We start from the raw sequence: 14,631 nt of genomic DNA, 5'->3' as shown, positions 1-14,631 counted from the left end.
CCTGGTTTGTTGGTTTGTTCTGTATTCCAAAAAATTTCTTCAATAAAAATTACAATTGAGAAAAAAATAAATAAAAAAAAATCTATCATCCCTTTGCCTCACCTCTCCTGGGATCCCTCCAAGTGTCTATTCGTCCTTTGGCATCCTCTTCCAGCTTCCTGGCTGACATTTCATAACCCAGGGGGTGCTAAGGCTCAATCCCTCAATCAGATGGAAGAGGGCATCAAGGAACCAACGGTTTCTGGAAAGGAACCCAAGAGAAGCAAGGTGAGTATATGTGTTCAACATGTAGCCGCACTTCCCTTGGACCTCAAGATATTATACTCTGGGGTCTGAAGCGCACCAAGAGTATAATAGTATCACTTTTCATTAGTGCAAACAAGTTTGGTCTGAAACTATATGGGTATTTGTCAGAACAAATCTTGTAATGTTTGCCCCTCTCTACTGTCAGCAATGACTCAACAGAGGAACTGCACAAAACAGAATTATATGAAAAGAAGTTCCAAAATTGTTATTAAAAGGGGTATACAAGTATTTACTAAAGCAGACATGTCAGTGGAGGTGACAGATCCTTGTTAACCAACTAGAAAGGATTTACATAGTCTTTTTAGCTATATGATTGGCTACTTACCCTCAGGATGAATGTAAAGAATATGGCCCATTAAGCAAATGACATAATATGGTTTCTTTTTCCTGCTTGCCTCCTTTTCTTGTGTTTAAGAACAGATTTTTATTTAATCAGCAAGGGTAAAATCCCCCTCCAGTTTCATGCGAGGGTCATGCAGGTCAAATCTTGCAAGCATTGTTGTCAAGGTATCACCTGAAGTGTGTACATAATCAATCCCATGATCCATTTGATGGAGAAGTTCTCTCTAATGTTTTCTGCAGCATACTTTACCTCCTCTTACTATATATCAGTAATTCTCGCTCTCTTCATGCTTTTATTTGTAGCACTTACATTCCAAATTTATGATGGAGTAGTCCAAAGTGCCTGCTGCTCCGGCTTCTAGGGCTGCTTAACAACCTACTCAAGCATCAGCTACAGAAAAAGACATCTGACAGTAAATGGAACTGAAAGAGCACAGATATCCTTCCTTTCTTCCCCCTGTTGTAGAGACCATGTTCTTTTTAATTTCTATTTCCCCATCTATATCTCCTCGCCACTCCTTTGTGATTGCTGCTAATGGTTAGCAAAATCCTCAACCAGCTTTTAGGCAAAAGGAATCTTCACCATTAGTTATTTTATATAGCTACAGAAATGGTACAAATTAGTCAATGCATTAACAATGATAATCTCAAATTATCATCATAGAAATTAGTTCAAATCGATACATTAAATAGAAGACAAATACAATGAGTCATATGTTGGATATATTTGTGGTGCATTGTCCTTTCTTGTGCCAAAAGATGTGCCACATTCCTTGTTCTGTGCCTCACTCACCACTGGCTAGGCATCCCTCAATTGTAGAGGTTTTGCCCAAAAAGAACACTGCGCTAGAGCCGACTAGTAAAGGTTCAAGTTCTTTATTGAAGACACGTAACAACACAATGCTTCCACTAGTGTTTGGGGGCAAACAATCCACTTTCTCAAGTGATACACGATTGAAATGGAAGGATCCTTTATTCCATTGGGAATGGATTTGGAAACCTTCCTTACGTGTTGGTTTTTCCTCCTCGCCTGGGGTTGATGAGACAACTGCTGCTGGAATCTAAACCGACAAACCAATTGAGGCAGTCCCCCTTAAAGGGGCTCTATCATTGGGAAAAATCATTTTAAACCTTTAGTATGTAGATTTAACCTTTAGTATGTAGATTGCCTCAGTGGTTTCTGAATAAGTCAGTTTTTATTCATATGCTAATGAGCTTCCAGCCAGCACAGGAAGTTCCCAGCAGCACTCGTCTCTGCTATTATCTCCTATGTGTGTGTGCAAACAGGAAGCTGAGTCATCATCATCAGCAGCAGCAGCAGCCTCTGCTGTACACATACATGGGAAACAATAGCAAAGGGGGTGCACGATGCATCGTGCACCCAGTCTAATTAGCATATGAATAAAAACGGACTTATTCAGAAACCACTGAGGCAATTTACATACTAAAGGTAGGTGTGGAATAGCCTTTCTAAAGGATATGCAAGGATGTGATTAGTTAAAAATGACTTTTCCCAATGATAGAGCCCCTTTAATTGGAGAGTCCCGTAACAGTCTATACCTATTGTCTCATTGATCTGCACGGTGCACCTAATATTTATATCCATCACTCTCCACCAGGGCAGGGACGTCTTGGTCCCACATATACTCGTGACTGGAAAACTGACAAGAGCCTCTTAATAACTCAGATCAATCAGGAACTTTATTAAGACTGGCATAGGAAACTGTCCCTTAACTATTCCTTTCACACACAGCACCAATATCGAGACAAGGCATGAAATACTGTTCTGTGTAGAGCACAAGCAGGAAATGGATCTGCCAGGACTTGGAACCAGGAGAGATTACCTTCAGATCAGCGTGCCTTGGATAACTGAAGTACTGTGTATTAATACATTTTATAACTTTTTAGTTTAGCATATTTAGAGATAATAAGGAAGAGGATTTATTAGTATACAGGTCTTCATAATCCCTGTACCACTGGATGACGCACCTTCATTATGACAAGGCACATGCCTCAGCATAAGTTAGTCACGTCCTCTGGTTAGGCCGTGCGTCTGGCGTACATTTCAGGCACAATTTAAGCCAGTAAACTTGTGCAAGTAATCATAAATCTGAGAAGACTAGTGGTCCTTTCCACACCACATCACTATCCATGTCCGTTTTCAGGAAGGTGTTGAAAGAAGCAACATTTTATGCATAGAACTTTGACGGACATGACTTTTTCATGCCTGGTATGCCAGAAAACTGTTTATTGAACTTCAGGAGACTTTTCAGGATACAAAACCACTTGAATAGTTCCAAATAGCCATTGTGTTGGAATAAGGGGTTTTGCACTCTCAAACACTCTGACATCAAATATAACAGGTTTTTCTGTGCAACCTACGAGTGGTTACATATCTTCTTTAAATAATATGCCCTTGCTAATGTCTACATTATTACCACAGATCTACTTGTCATATGCCAATTTTACACAACCATTTGTAATTGGTTGTACATTGTATATACAGTCAGAAGAGAAGGAGCTAAGCAGACTGAGATATATTTTTGTGGGAAAAGATTTAGTACAAGAGTCCATATTTCATTCACTTAGAATATCCCTCCTTGTAAGCTTAGGAGATGGAGTGGGGCCGTGTTAAACTTCTGAATACATGGGACTCATAAACATAAGTCTGCCTTCCACTCCCACTTTTGTTACAAAAGCAATGAATAAAAACAAAGGGAATGTTTATTATTTCAAAATAATATACATTTTACAGTAATGAAAGAAGTCACTAGAATATTGCACAGTCATCGGTGCCACCCTCTTCATTACCACCACTTAGATATACCTGACCCACACAAATAATAATGTCCCCTCAGTGGCCACCACATAACCTAATGCCCCTTAGTTACCCTGACACAGTATAACGTCTTGTTAGTGGCCGTATGTAATATAATGCTTCTAAGTGGCCCATCACACAGTCATATGCCCCTACCGTGGTCCCAAATAAAATAATGTCCAATCTTACATTAACCTGTCCTCCTTAGTGGCCACTCAGACGCTATATTATAATATCCCCCTTCATTTGCCCCCACAGTTTCATGTCCCCACCAGGTTGATGCCACAGTTTTATGTCCTCCACATGGTTGCCACTACAATTTCAAGTCCCATTCCAATTGCCCCTACCATTTCAAGTCCCTTCCTGGTGCCTGATGCAAGCAATGTCACTATATTGTGCCTGCTCCCCCCATACCATCGAGAGCTGAGACAGGAGTCAAATGTGAAGCAGGGAACAGATGGTTCTCTGCTTCAATGGAGGACGCAAATGACTTGGAGTCAGGGTAGTCCAGACTACCCAGACAATTGAACCCATGGCCTGGGAAAGTGCTCTAGATGTTGGACTGTCCCACTATTTCAAGGGGGGTCCTCACTACTTCAGTGCATTGTTTTCCCTATGGTTAAATCGGCCCTGTGTGTAGTATGGAGTAAACTTTTAGAAGGGTCTAGTAAGGGCGGGTTCACACCAGCGCCCGATCTCCGTTTTGAGGTTTCCGTCTTCTGCCGACAGAAGACGGAAACCCAACATTCAGTGTCTGCCGGTGAGTACCCGTGAGCATCTTCTGCTCTTCGCGGCGAAACTGTTTTTTTTTTTTTTTTTTTAACCGGACACAAAGTCCTGCATGTCCGACTTTGTGTCCGGTTAATGAATGGGTTTGAAAACTGCCTGCCAGTTTCCGTCTCCTGTCCAGTTTCTTGGGCAGGAAACGGAAACCTGCAAAACGGAGATCAGGCTCAGGTGTGAAACCGCCCTAACTGGCTTTATTGTGGTAACAAACATACAGAATGATGTTGCTCACCTCCTGGAACCTGTACACCCAGGCTTGGACTTGCCCATAGAACATGAAAGGTCCTCTTTAAATAAATAAATAAATAAACTCCTGTTGAGCTTTAATGTGGCAAGGGAGCCATGTTGTTGTGTACGCTGGCTGTCATTTATGTAAATTACAGGACATTAAGAATATAATTTTCCAACACAAACACATGCAAGGCACATAAACGTATGCATTTCACTTAAAACAACTATCATGTCACTGGAATGAATTAAAATAGAAATAGAATTTTTGACAACTGCTTATATATTTGTGAATATATCTGCAGTTTTTAATGCATATAAATACAAGCTATTAGCCAGCCTTCCATTTACAATGCCTGCACAGCTGGCCCACTCCTCTCCTCTCTCTTATATTCATGGTGGGCAGAACTAATGCAGGGAATTAGATTTTTCTCTGCAAAAAAACAATTTCCTAATACATATCTGTTTGTCAAAACAAAATTTAGGAACACTCAAGATTTGTATATGCAATTTTTACAGCCAAAATGAGGTGTGGATAATAAAAGATGAGAACCTATAAAGGACAGATGGTACTTCTCTTGTGTTCAATTTACTCCTGGTTTGGATACAAAACTGCATCAACAAAACCTCAACAAGTGTCCCTTAATTTAGTGTTTTGGCAAATACATTATGTTAGGGAATTTATTATTCACAACGATAAACCTTTATTTTATATGTACGGTAATCATTAGTTTTGAAAGAAATTTCATGTGTATAGGTAAATAGGTAAGAGATATGTGTCAGATATCAAATTTTAATTTTGGGGGGAAGAATCAACAACAAGTGGACACAATTGTGAAGTGGAATGAAATTTATTGGATATTTTAAACTTTTTTAACAAATAAAAAACTGTAAAGCGCGACGTGCAAAATTATTTGGTCCCCTTGCGTTAATACTTTGTAGCGCCACCTTTTGCTGTGACTACAGCTACAAGTCGCTTGGGGTTTGTCTCTATCAGTTTTGCACATCGAGAGACTGAAATTCTTGCCCATTCTTCCTTGCAAAACAGCTGGAGCTCAGTGAGGTTGGATGGATTTGTGATCAGCAGTTTTCAGCTCTTTCCACAGATTCTCGATTGGATTCAGGTCTGGACTTTGACTTGTCCATTCTAACACCTGGATACGTTTATTTGTGAACCATTCCATTGTAGATTTTTCTTTATGTTTTGGATCATTGTCTTGTTGGAAGATAAATCTGCGTCCCAGTCTCAGGTCTTCTGCAGACTCCAACAGGTTTTCTTCCAGAATGGTCCTGTATTTGACTCCATCCATCTTCCCATCAATTTTAACAATCTTCCCTGTCCCTGCTGAAGAAAAGCAGGCCCAAACCATGATGCTGCCACCACCATGTCTGACAGTGGGGATGGTGGGTTCAGGGTGATGAGCTGTGTTGCTTTTACTCCAAACATATTGTTTTACATTGTGGCCATAAAGTTGGATTTTGGTTTCATCTGACCGGAGCACCTTCTTCCACATGTTTGGTGTCTCCCAGGTGGCTTGTGGCAAACTATAAACAAGACTTTTTATGGATATCTATGAGAATAGCTTTCTTCTTGCCACTCTTCCATAAAGGCCAGATTTGTGCAGTGTACGACTGATTGTTGTCCTATGGACAGACTCTCCCACCTCAGCTGTAGATCTCTGCAGGTCATCCAGAGTGATCATGGGCCTCTTGGCTACATCTCTGATCAGTCTTCTCCTTGTTTGAGATGAAAGTTTAGATGGACGGCCAGGTCCTGGTAGATCGGCAGTGGTCTGATACTCCTTCCATTTCAATATGATTGCTTGCACAGTGCTCCTTGGGATGTTTAAAGCTTGGGAAATCTTTTTTTTATCCAAATCTGGCTTTAAAGTTCTCCACAACAGTATCTAGGACCTGCCTGGTGTGTTGCTTGGTCTTCATGATGCTCTCTGCTCTTTAAACAGAACCCTGAGACTATCACAGAGCAGGTGCAGTTATAGAGAGACTTGGTTACACACAGGTGGATACTATTTATCATCATCAGTCAATTAGGACAACATTGGATCATTCAGAGATCTTCACTGATCTGAACTGAGTGATTTTGCTGCACTGAAAGTAAAGGGGTCGAATAATATTGCACGCCTCACTTTTCAGATTTTTATTTGTTAAAAAAAAAGTTTAAAATATCCAATAAATTCCCTTCCACTTCACAATTGTGTCCCACTTGTTGTTGATTCTTCCCCCAAAAAATAAAATTTGATATCTTTATGTTTGAAGCCTGAAATGTGGCAACAGGTTGAAAAGTTCAAGGGGGCCAAATACTTTTGCAAGGCACTGTGTGTGTGTGTATATACAGGGGTGAACCTAGGGTTCGTGCTGCCTGAGGCGGACGTCAGAAAGCCCCCCCCCTTCCCGGAGGAGGGGGGCGGAGTGGGTGGGGCCAAGCAGAGGGGCGGGGACGAGTGGAGGGGGTGGGGCCGAGGGGAGCCAGCATTGTTAGCAGGCAGAGAGCAGGCAGGGAGAGGGCCTGCTCTCTGCTAAGCGTGAGGGGCGGCCGCTGGAGCAGCGCTGTGTCCACAGGGCCACCCCAATCCACCGCTCGCTTCCCGTGCCAGGCTGCTGAGACGGTGACGCTAAGCCAGTCCCGGACAGCTTGTCCTGGACTGGCTTAGGTCAGCAAAAATGCCGTCCTCCCCCGGGGCCCTGGCATAGCGCCGCCTGAAGTGGTCGCTTCAGGTCGCCTCATGGGAGGTGCGGCGCTGTGTATATATATATATATATATATATATATATATATATATATATATATATATATATATTCCTTCCTCGCCTTCCAAAATTTATAACTTTTTTATCTTTCTGTCGACATAGCTGAGGGCTTATTGTTTGTATGAGAAATTGTACTTTCATTTGCCGCCACCATTTTGGGGTGCATGTAATGTTTTGATTATCTTTTATTAATGTTTTTGGGGATCCATATGAAATAACCCACAATTCTTTCATAATTTTTTGCATTATGTTTTCACAGCATTCACTCTGTATTAAAAATGACATGGCAGGTTTGTGGATCATTACAATTATGGCGATCCCATATTTATATTGGTTTTATTATTTTTTACTGCTTTTACAAATAAAATCTCAATTTCTGAAAATGAATGATTTTCCTGGGATCACCATATTCTGGGGACACCTGTAGCTTTTTTACTGTTTTGATGGCGATATGTAAGGGCTTTGTTTGTGGGGCAAGCTGTACTTTTTATTGATACAAATGCCTGGTATATATTACTTTTTGATCACTTTTTACTGCTATTTTTTGGGGAAAGTGAGGTGACCCAACTACATTAATTTGTGCATTACAGTATTTTTTTTTTTACTGCTTTCACCATACGGGATAAATAAATCTATTTTTGGAAAGTGGAGACGTATATGCACATAAGGATGCCTAACATGTTTGTTTATATTTTTGCTTATATTATGTTTTTTGAATATGTAAATTTGGGTTTTTTGAACTTTTTGTTATGTATTTTTTATTCTTTATTTTAAACATTTTTTTTTTTTTACTTTTTCTTTGTCCCACAACGGGACTTGAACCTGGGATCTCTGATTTTTAGTGCGACATACTACAATACATAGTAATGCAGGGCATTGCACATAAGTTACATATATGTAATGTGCATAAGCAGTCAGGAAGCCATTGCTTGGTCTCCTAGCTGCCATGGCAACCCATTGGACCCTGCAATCTTATCGCAGGGCATCCGAGTGGTGATGGAGAGGGGAATCTTACCCCCAGATCCCCTGGATGCCAAGACCACTATTAATCATGTCAACCAGGGCATTAATACACCAAAATTGGAGTATCTTCTGACTCCGCTGGCTAGTCCTGGGCTGTAACACAGTCGAGTGCTGGAAGTAACAGGAACAGGTGTGTCCCCATGACATCACAGTTCCATTGTATGAACTATACACTCAGCGCAACATAATAGTATGGTGCAAAGTGGGAAGGGGTTAAACCCTATAATATACACATGCTCACTATATGGAGAAAGGTATTGCAACACCTACACATTACATCAACCAGAGATTTTATCATTTCCCATTATAAATACATAGGCATAAATATGGAGTTAGTCCACCCTTTGCAGATAAAACAGCTTCCACTCTTCTGGAAAGACTTTCTGCAAGATCTTGCAGTGTTTCCGTTTCGCCTATTCAGAAGAGCACTTGTGAGGTCAGACACCGATGTTGGATGAGAGGGCTTGTCTCACAATCTCTGTTGTATGGGGATAATGTTACTCCTTAAGGAGAAACCACCTATTAGGTGTGTGGAGACTTATACAGCCATAGTCGCTCCACTGTAAGGGATCATGGGAAGAATATGCAAATCTGTCTCCCAAGATGTAAATAGGGAGACAGTGCCTCTGTTATGCTGCCCTCTATGGGAAGCACCCTGAACATCATGCCCGACTTTCCCAGAAGCCTTTACTGCATAATGTGGGATTTTTACCAAGTCAATTTCAGTCTGGTTGAACCTCGTTCTCCGTTGTAGTCAATCCCAATGATTGAAGGATTGTAGTCAGGATTCTGTGTGGGCCAGTCAAATTCCACACTTCCACATCAAAATAATCCATGTATACCTTTATGCACCTTGCTTTGAACATTTCCCCCACTCTTTCTGACATGGCATTGTACTTGATGGTGTAATACATGAGTGTAGCTGCTCCTTCATAGAAACCCATGCTATTCCAGGATTATGAGATACAGCCTTTGTGCTGTTTATTGGAACTCTGCAGTTGTGTAGTCAGCAAATGTTGGCACCTCAATACTGGTCTGTAACGTTACATGGTCTACCACTTTGTGGGTTGACGTAGTTGCTAAACACTTTTCAATAATACCACTCACATTTGCTCACAGAATATCTGGTTTGCAGACAATGGTAACATCCTATTACCATACTGTACATTGGAATTCAGTGAGATCTTTAGTGTGCCTCATTCTTTCAACATGTTTCTAAGGCTAAGGCCCCACGCAGCAAATCACAGCAAAAAAGGCTGTTGAAAAAAAAATGCAGTGGAAACGCATCGTGTTTTTTACTGCAGCGTCTTTCACAGAAAACTCTGCAGATTTTATGTCCCTTTTATACCTCCCATATTTTTCGGACTATAAGACACACTGGACTATAAGACACACCTAGGTTTTAGAGGAGAAAAATAGGGAAAAAAAAATTTCCAGCAAAAAATGGTAAAATATTTAATATATAGGAGTTGTAGTTTTGCAACGGCTGCAAGGCCACATTGACAGGTGACCCTGGGGCTGTATGGGGATGTATAGGGCGTTTTTTTTTTTTTTTTTTTTGCGTGGCCAGATGTACTTTTTAGTTATACCATTTTGGGAAATGTCTATTGCTTAGATCATCTTTTATTTAAATTAGAGGCAAAACGGTGAGAAAAACCCGGCGGTTTAGCACTTTTGATTTTGACATTCACTGTACAGGACAAAATATCAGTAGACCGGGCATTTTCGGACACAGGGATACCTAATGTATATATGTTTCACAGTAATGTTATACTTTTATATGTATTCTAGGGAAAGGAGGTGAACTTTTATTTATTTTATTTTTTGAAAGTTTTTTTTTTTTTAACTATTTTATTAGCGCCCCCTAGGGGGCTTGAACCTGCAATCATTTGATTGCAAGTCCCATAGACGGCAATACAAGTGTATTGTCGTCTATGGGAGATTCTATACATTACTATTGCGGAGGATCATAGACCAGCCACAATAGTAATATAGCGATGACAGGCCTGGGAGACTTCAGTAGTAAATTTTACAGCGGACTTGTCGGAGCTCATGCCTGCGATCTCTGATTGCAGGCATAAGCTTCAGTATTTGATGGGGGGGGGACTTTGATGCCTGTGATCAGAGATCGCAGGCATTCGCTCCGGACCCGGCATCCGCTATAATAGAACGGCGGATGCCGGGGAGTGTGTTAGACGCCGGCACAGGGCCTGCAGTATTGCCACCAAAAATATGGTATATAGAAAACACCAGTAATTCTGAAAATATAATTGACATGCTACAATTTTCAAAAACGCAACTGTTTTTAAAAATGTGGCTTTCCCACTGCAGATTTTTTTTCTTTTTTTTTTGCAATGTTTGGATGGGATTAACCAATACCCCATCCACTTTGCAAGTACTGTAAAATGCTGATTTTTGAAACATCGATACCCAGCCTAAAGTATTGTACAGTTAGGGGCTGGATATTATACACCTGTGGCAATTGGGCTGAATTCTGAATTTGATTGGGGGTTATTTTATTTTTGTGCCTCTCTTCGGCAAACATTTGTGCAGTTTTGCCTTTTGTGCGCCCTTTTAATTTTTTCCTATTAGTATGTCTTTGGAATGTGAGAGGAAACTCACCCAAACACTGGAAGAACATACAAACTGCTTACAGATTATGGCCTTGGCAGGATTTAAACCCAGGCCACCAGTGCTGCAAGGCTGCAGTGCTAACTACTGAGTCACTGTGCTGCCTGTGCCCTTTCAATGTCTGTCATAATCTATATGGGAAGAATATGCAAATCTGATTTCCATGATGTAATTAGGAAGTCAGAGCCTCAAGAATGCACACCAATATAGGGCGCTCACTGAGAATGCGCAAGTCTATCTTCCATGATGTAATTAGGAAGACAGAGTCTCAGTCAAGCAAACATGACTTAAAGGGATTCTACCATTAAAACATGTTTTTTTTCTAATGACAACGTTGGAATAGCCTTAAGAAAGGCTATTCATCTCCTACCTTTTGATGTAGTCTCCGCCGCGCCGGTCATCCGAAATACCGTTTTTTCCCGGTATGCTAATGAGTGTCCGGAAGCAATGAGGGGGGGCCCCAGCGCTCATACGCCGATGGAGGCGTCCCCACTGCTGCCGGAACTCGGCAATCCAGCTACGCCTTCTTCCTGATCTGCCTCCTCCCCTTCTGTGTCCTCTTCTTTCATCGTCATGGGTGACGTATGCGCAGTCGGCTCTGGCAGCGAAGTATTTGCCGAACTGCGCATGCTCAGTAAGGTCCGTACAGCCCTCCGACGAGCGAGTGAACTTATCCAGGCATGTACGGACCTTACTGAGGCTATTCCGACGTGGTCATTAGAAAAAAACATGTTTTAATGGTAGAATCCCTTTATAAAGACTCCACACACCTAAATGGTGGTTCTCTCCCTATGGAAGTTCTTACACTTCTCCCTTCTGCTCAATCCGAGCTTTTACGCAATGTAGGGCCTAAGGCTAAGGCCCCACGTTGCGGAAACGCAGCTTTTTTTGTTGCAGATTTTGATGCAATTTTTTGAAAAGCCAGGAGTGGGTTGAGCAGAAGGGAGAAGTGTAATAACTTCCTATATATTTCCTATTCCTTTTGTACACATTCTTGGCTTTAACTCAAAAAACCCGCAACAAATAAAGCTGCGTTTCTGCAACATGGGGCCTCAGCCTAAAGCCTATAAGTGAATTGGGGTTATTCACATGACTGTTTTTTAGGTTTTATAGGAACATTAAAAAAATAGGTTATGATGGTTCTGTGAAAATAGAGAGCCTCATCATTTTGTACCACATTCGTGTGAATCTAGTTTATATATAAAAACATACCATATAATATAAATATATATGTAATGCATGACATTATAAACGTAACAAAATCAGATGACATTATTAGTAGAGATGAGCGAAGACCGTTCGATCGAATAGGTATTCGATCGAATATCAGGCCGTTCGAGGTATTCGTTCCCAATCGAATACCAGGCCGCATACGCAGTAAAAATTCATATCCCCTCCCACCTTCCCTGGCGCGTTTTTGCCCCAATAACTGTGCAGGGGAGGTAGGACAGGAACTACGACAACGGAGGCAGTGAAAAAAAATTGAAAAAACCCATTAGCTGCCGAAAACATGTGACCTCTCATTCATAAGAACAGCCGCCACCATATTCGTGTCATTTCACGGTGAGTGATAGGGAGACATATCTGTTGAGGGCTAGATAGGCAGTAGCTTCAGATAGGCAGGAAAAAACCGAAGAACAACAACAGCTCTTCTCAGAGCTATACACTGCAGGGACAGGAGTCCAGCTTTCCCCGGACGGTGGAAAACAGGGATACAGAACAGCTACTTGTTGTTATATACGTGCACACCAGCTTTTGTTAGGGGTGTCCCCACACAAAATAGCAGGAACAAACAGTAGTTACTTCTTGCTATATACGTGCAAACCAGCTTTTCTTTGGGGTGTCCCCCCCCCCTCCACACACAAATTTGCAGGAATACAGAGCAGTTACCTCCTGCTATATACGTGCAAACCAGCTTTTCTTTGGGGTGCCGCCCCACAAATTTGCAGGAATACAGAGCAGTTACCTCCTGCTATATACATGCAAACCAGCTTTTATTGGGGTTGTCTCCCCACACATTTGCAGGAATACAGAGTAGTTACCTCCTGCTATATATGTGCAAACCAGCTTTTCTTTGCCCCCCCCCCCCCCACGAATTTGCAGGAATACAGAGCAGTTACCTCCTGCTATATACATGCAAACCAGCTTTTATTAGGGGTGTATAGACCATAAAAAGGGCATTACTATACATCAAAAAATGCTTAAGGCTAGTGCAAGGGGACGGGGACGGAGACAAGGACCGGGGCGTGGAAATGCAGATGTGGAGCAAGGTTGCGCTCAACCAACAGCGTCTACTGTGCCTACTGCTCTGCGGCAGCAAGCATTGCGCTTCCCCACAGTCCCCAGCTTGATGGCCACATTAAGTAGGGTGCAGGGTACAACCCTAACCAGGCCGGAGCACCAGGAAGAGGTGTTACAATGGCTGGCAGACAATGCTTCCAGCACATTCTCCACCAGCCAGTCAGCCTCCACCTCAACTCCTCCTCCTACCCAACAGTCTGGTCCTCCTTCCTCACAACATGCCCAATCTTCCCAGCAAACTAATCCCACCTTTCCCACCTCCCAGGAGCTGTTTTTGGGTCCATTCACTGTCCCTCTCTCTGTCCCACCACGTCCTGAATCACCAGAGGTAACAGATGAGTTGCTGTGTCCTGATGCACAAACACTGGAGCATCCGTTATCTCCTGTTGTTGTTGACCAGCAATCAGCCCTCAGTGACAACGATGACGAGACACAGTTGCCATCAGGGCAGCCTGTTGCCATCGTCAGTGTGCAAGAGGAGGAGGAATTGGAAGAGGAGGTGGTGGATGACGAGGACACTGACCCAACCTGGACAGGGGGGATGTCAAGCGAGGAGAGCAGTGTAGATGTGGAGGGAAGTGCAGCACCAAAGAGGGTGGCTAGAGGCAGAGGCATGTCCAGAGGCAGAGGACAGCTGCTTCACCGAAGCCAGGCCACAGCCTCTTGTAGCCAGCCTAGAAAAACTCCCACATTGAGGCCACGGTCTTCGGTGGTGTGGAATTTTTCTTTAATGTATGCGCGGCGGACAAATATACTGCAGTTTGTACACTCTGCAACTCCAAACTGAGTAGGGGTACTGAAAAGAGCAACCTTACGACCACTGGCATTCGCCGTCATTTGGAAGGCAAGCACTGGGCTCAGTGACAGAGAGCAAAAGCAGGACAATCGTCTTCTGGCGTTGCCGCCACTGCCTCTCCCACTGTTGCCAGTGCTGGCGCTGCAGTCCAGACCAGCAGCCAGAAAACCTCCACATCTGCCTCCACCACTTTGGAGACTTCTCCCTCATCCTCCCCTTTTCCTGCTTCAGCTCCTTTTCCTCCCTTAGCTCCTTTTCCTGTACCATCATGCGCCTCTTCAAAGCAACCCACCATCTCCCAGACTTTTGAGCGCAGGCAAAAATACAGCACTACCCACTCCCATGAACAAGCCTTAAACGTGCACATCTCCAAACTCCTGGCCCAGGAGATGTTGCCGTCCCGGCTTGTGGAAACTCAGGCCTTCCGTGACCTGATGGCAAGTGCAGCACCTCGCTATGCCATCCCTAGCCATCACTACTTTTCCCGCTGTCCTGTCCCCGCTTTGCACCAGCACGTGTCACGCAACATCAGGCGGGCCCTAAGTTCTGCAATTTGCACAAAGGTCCACTTGACCACCAACGTGTGGACAAGTGCATGCAGAAAGGGACGCTACATTTCACTGACGGCACA

Source organism: Leptodactylus fuscus, chromosome 5, assembly GCF_031893055.1.
Source record: "Leptodactylus fuscus isolate aLepFus1 chromosome 5, aLepFus1.hap2, whole genome shotgun sequence".
Taxonomy (NCBI): domain Eukaryota; kingdom Metazoa; phylum Chordata; class Amphibia; order Anura; family Leptodactylidae; genus Leptodactylus; species Leptodactylus fuscus.
Note: the sequence above shows the minus strand (reverse complement) of the source record.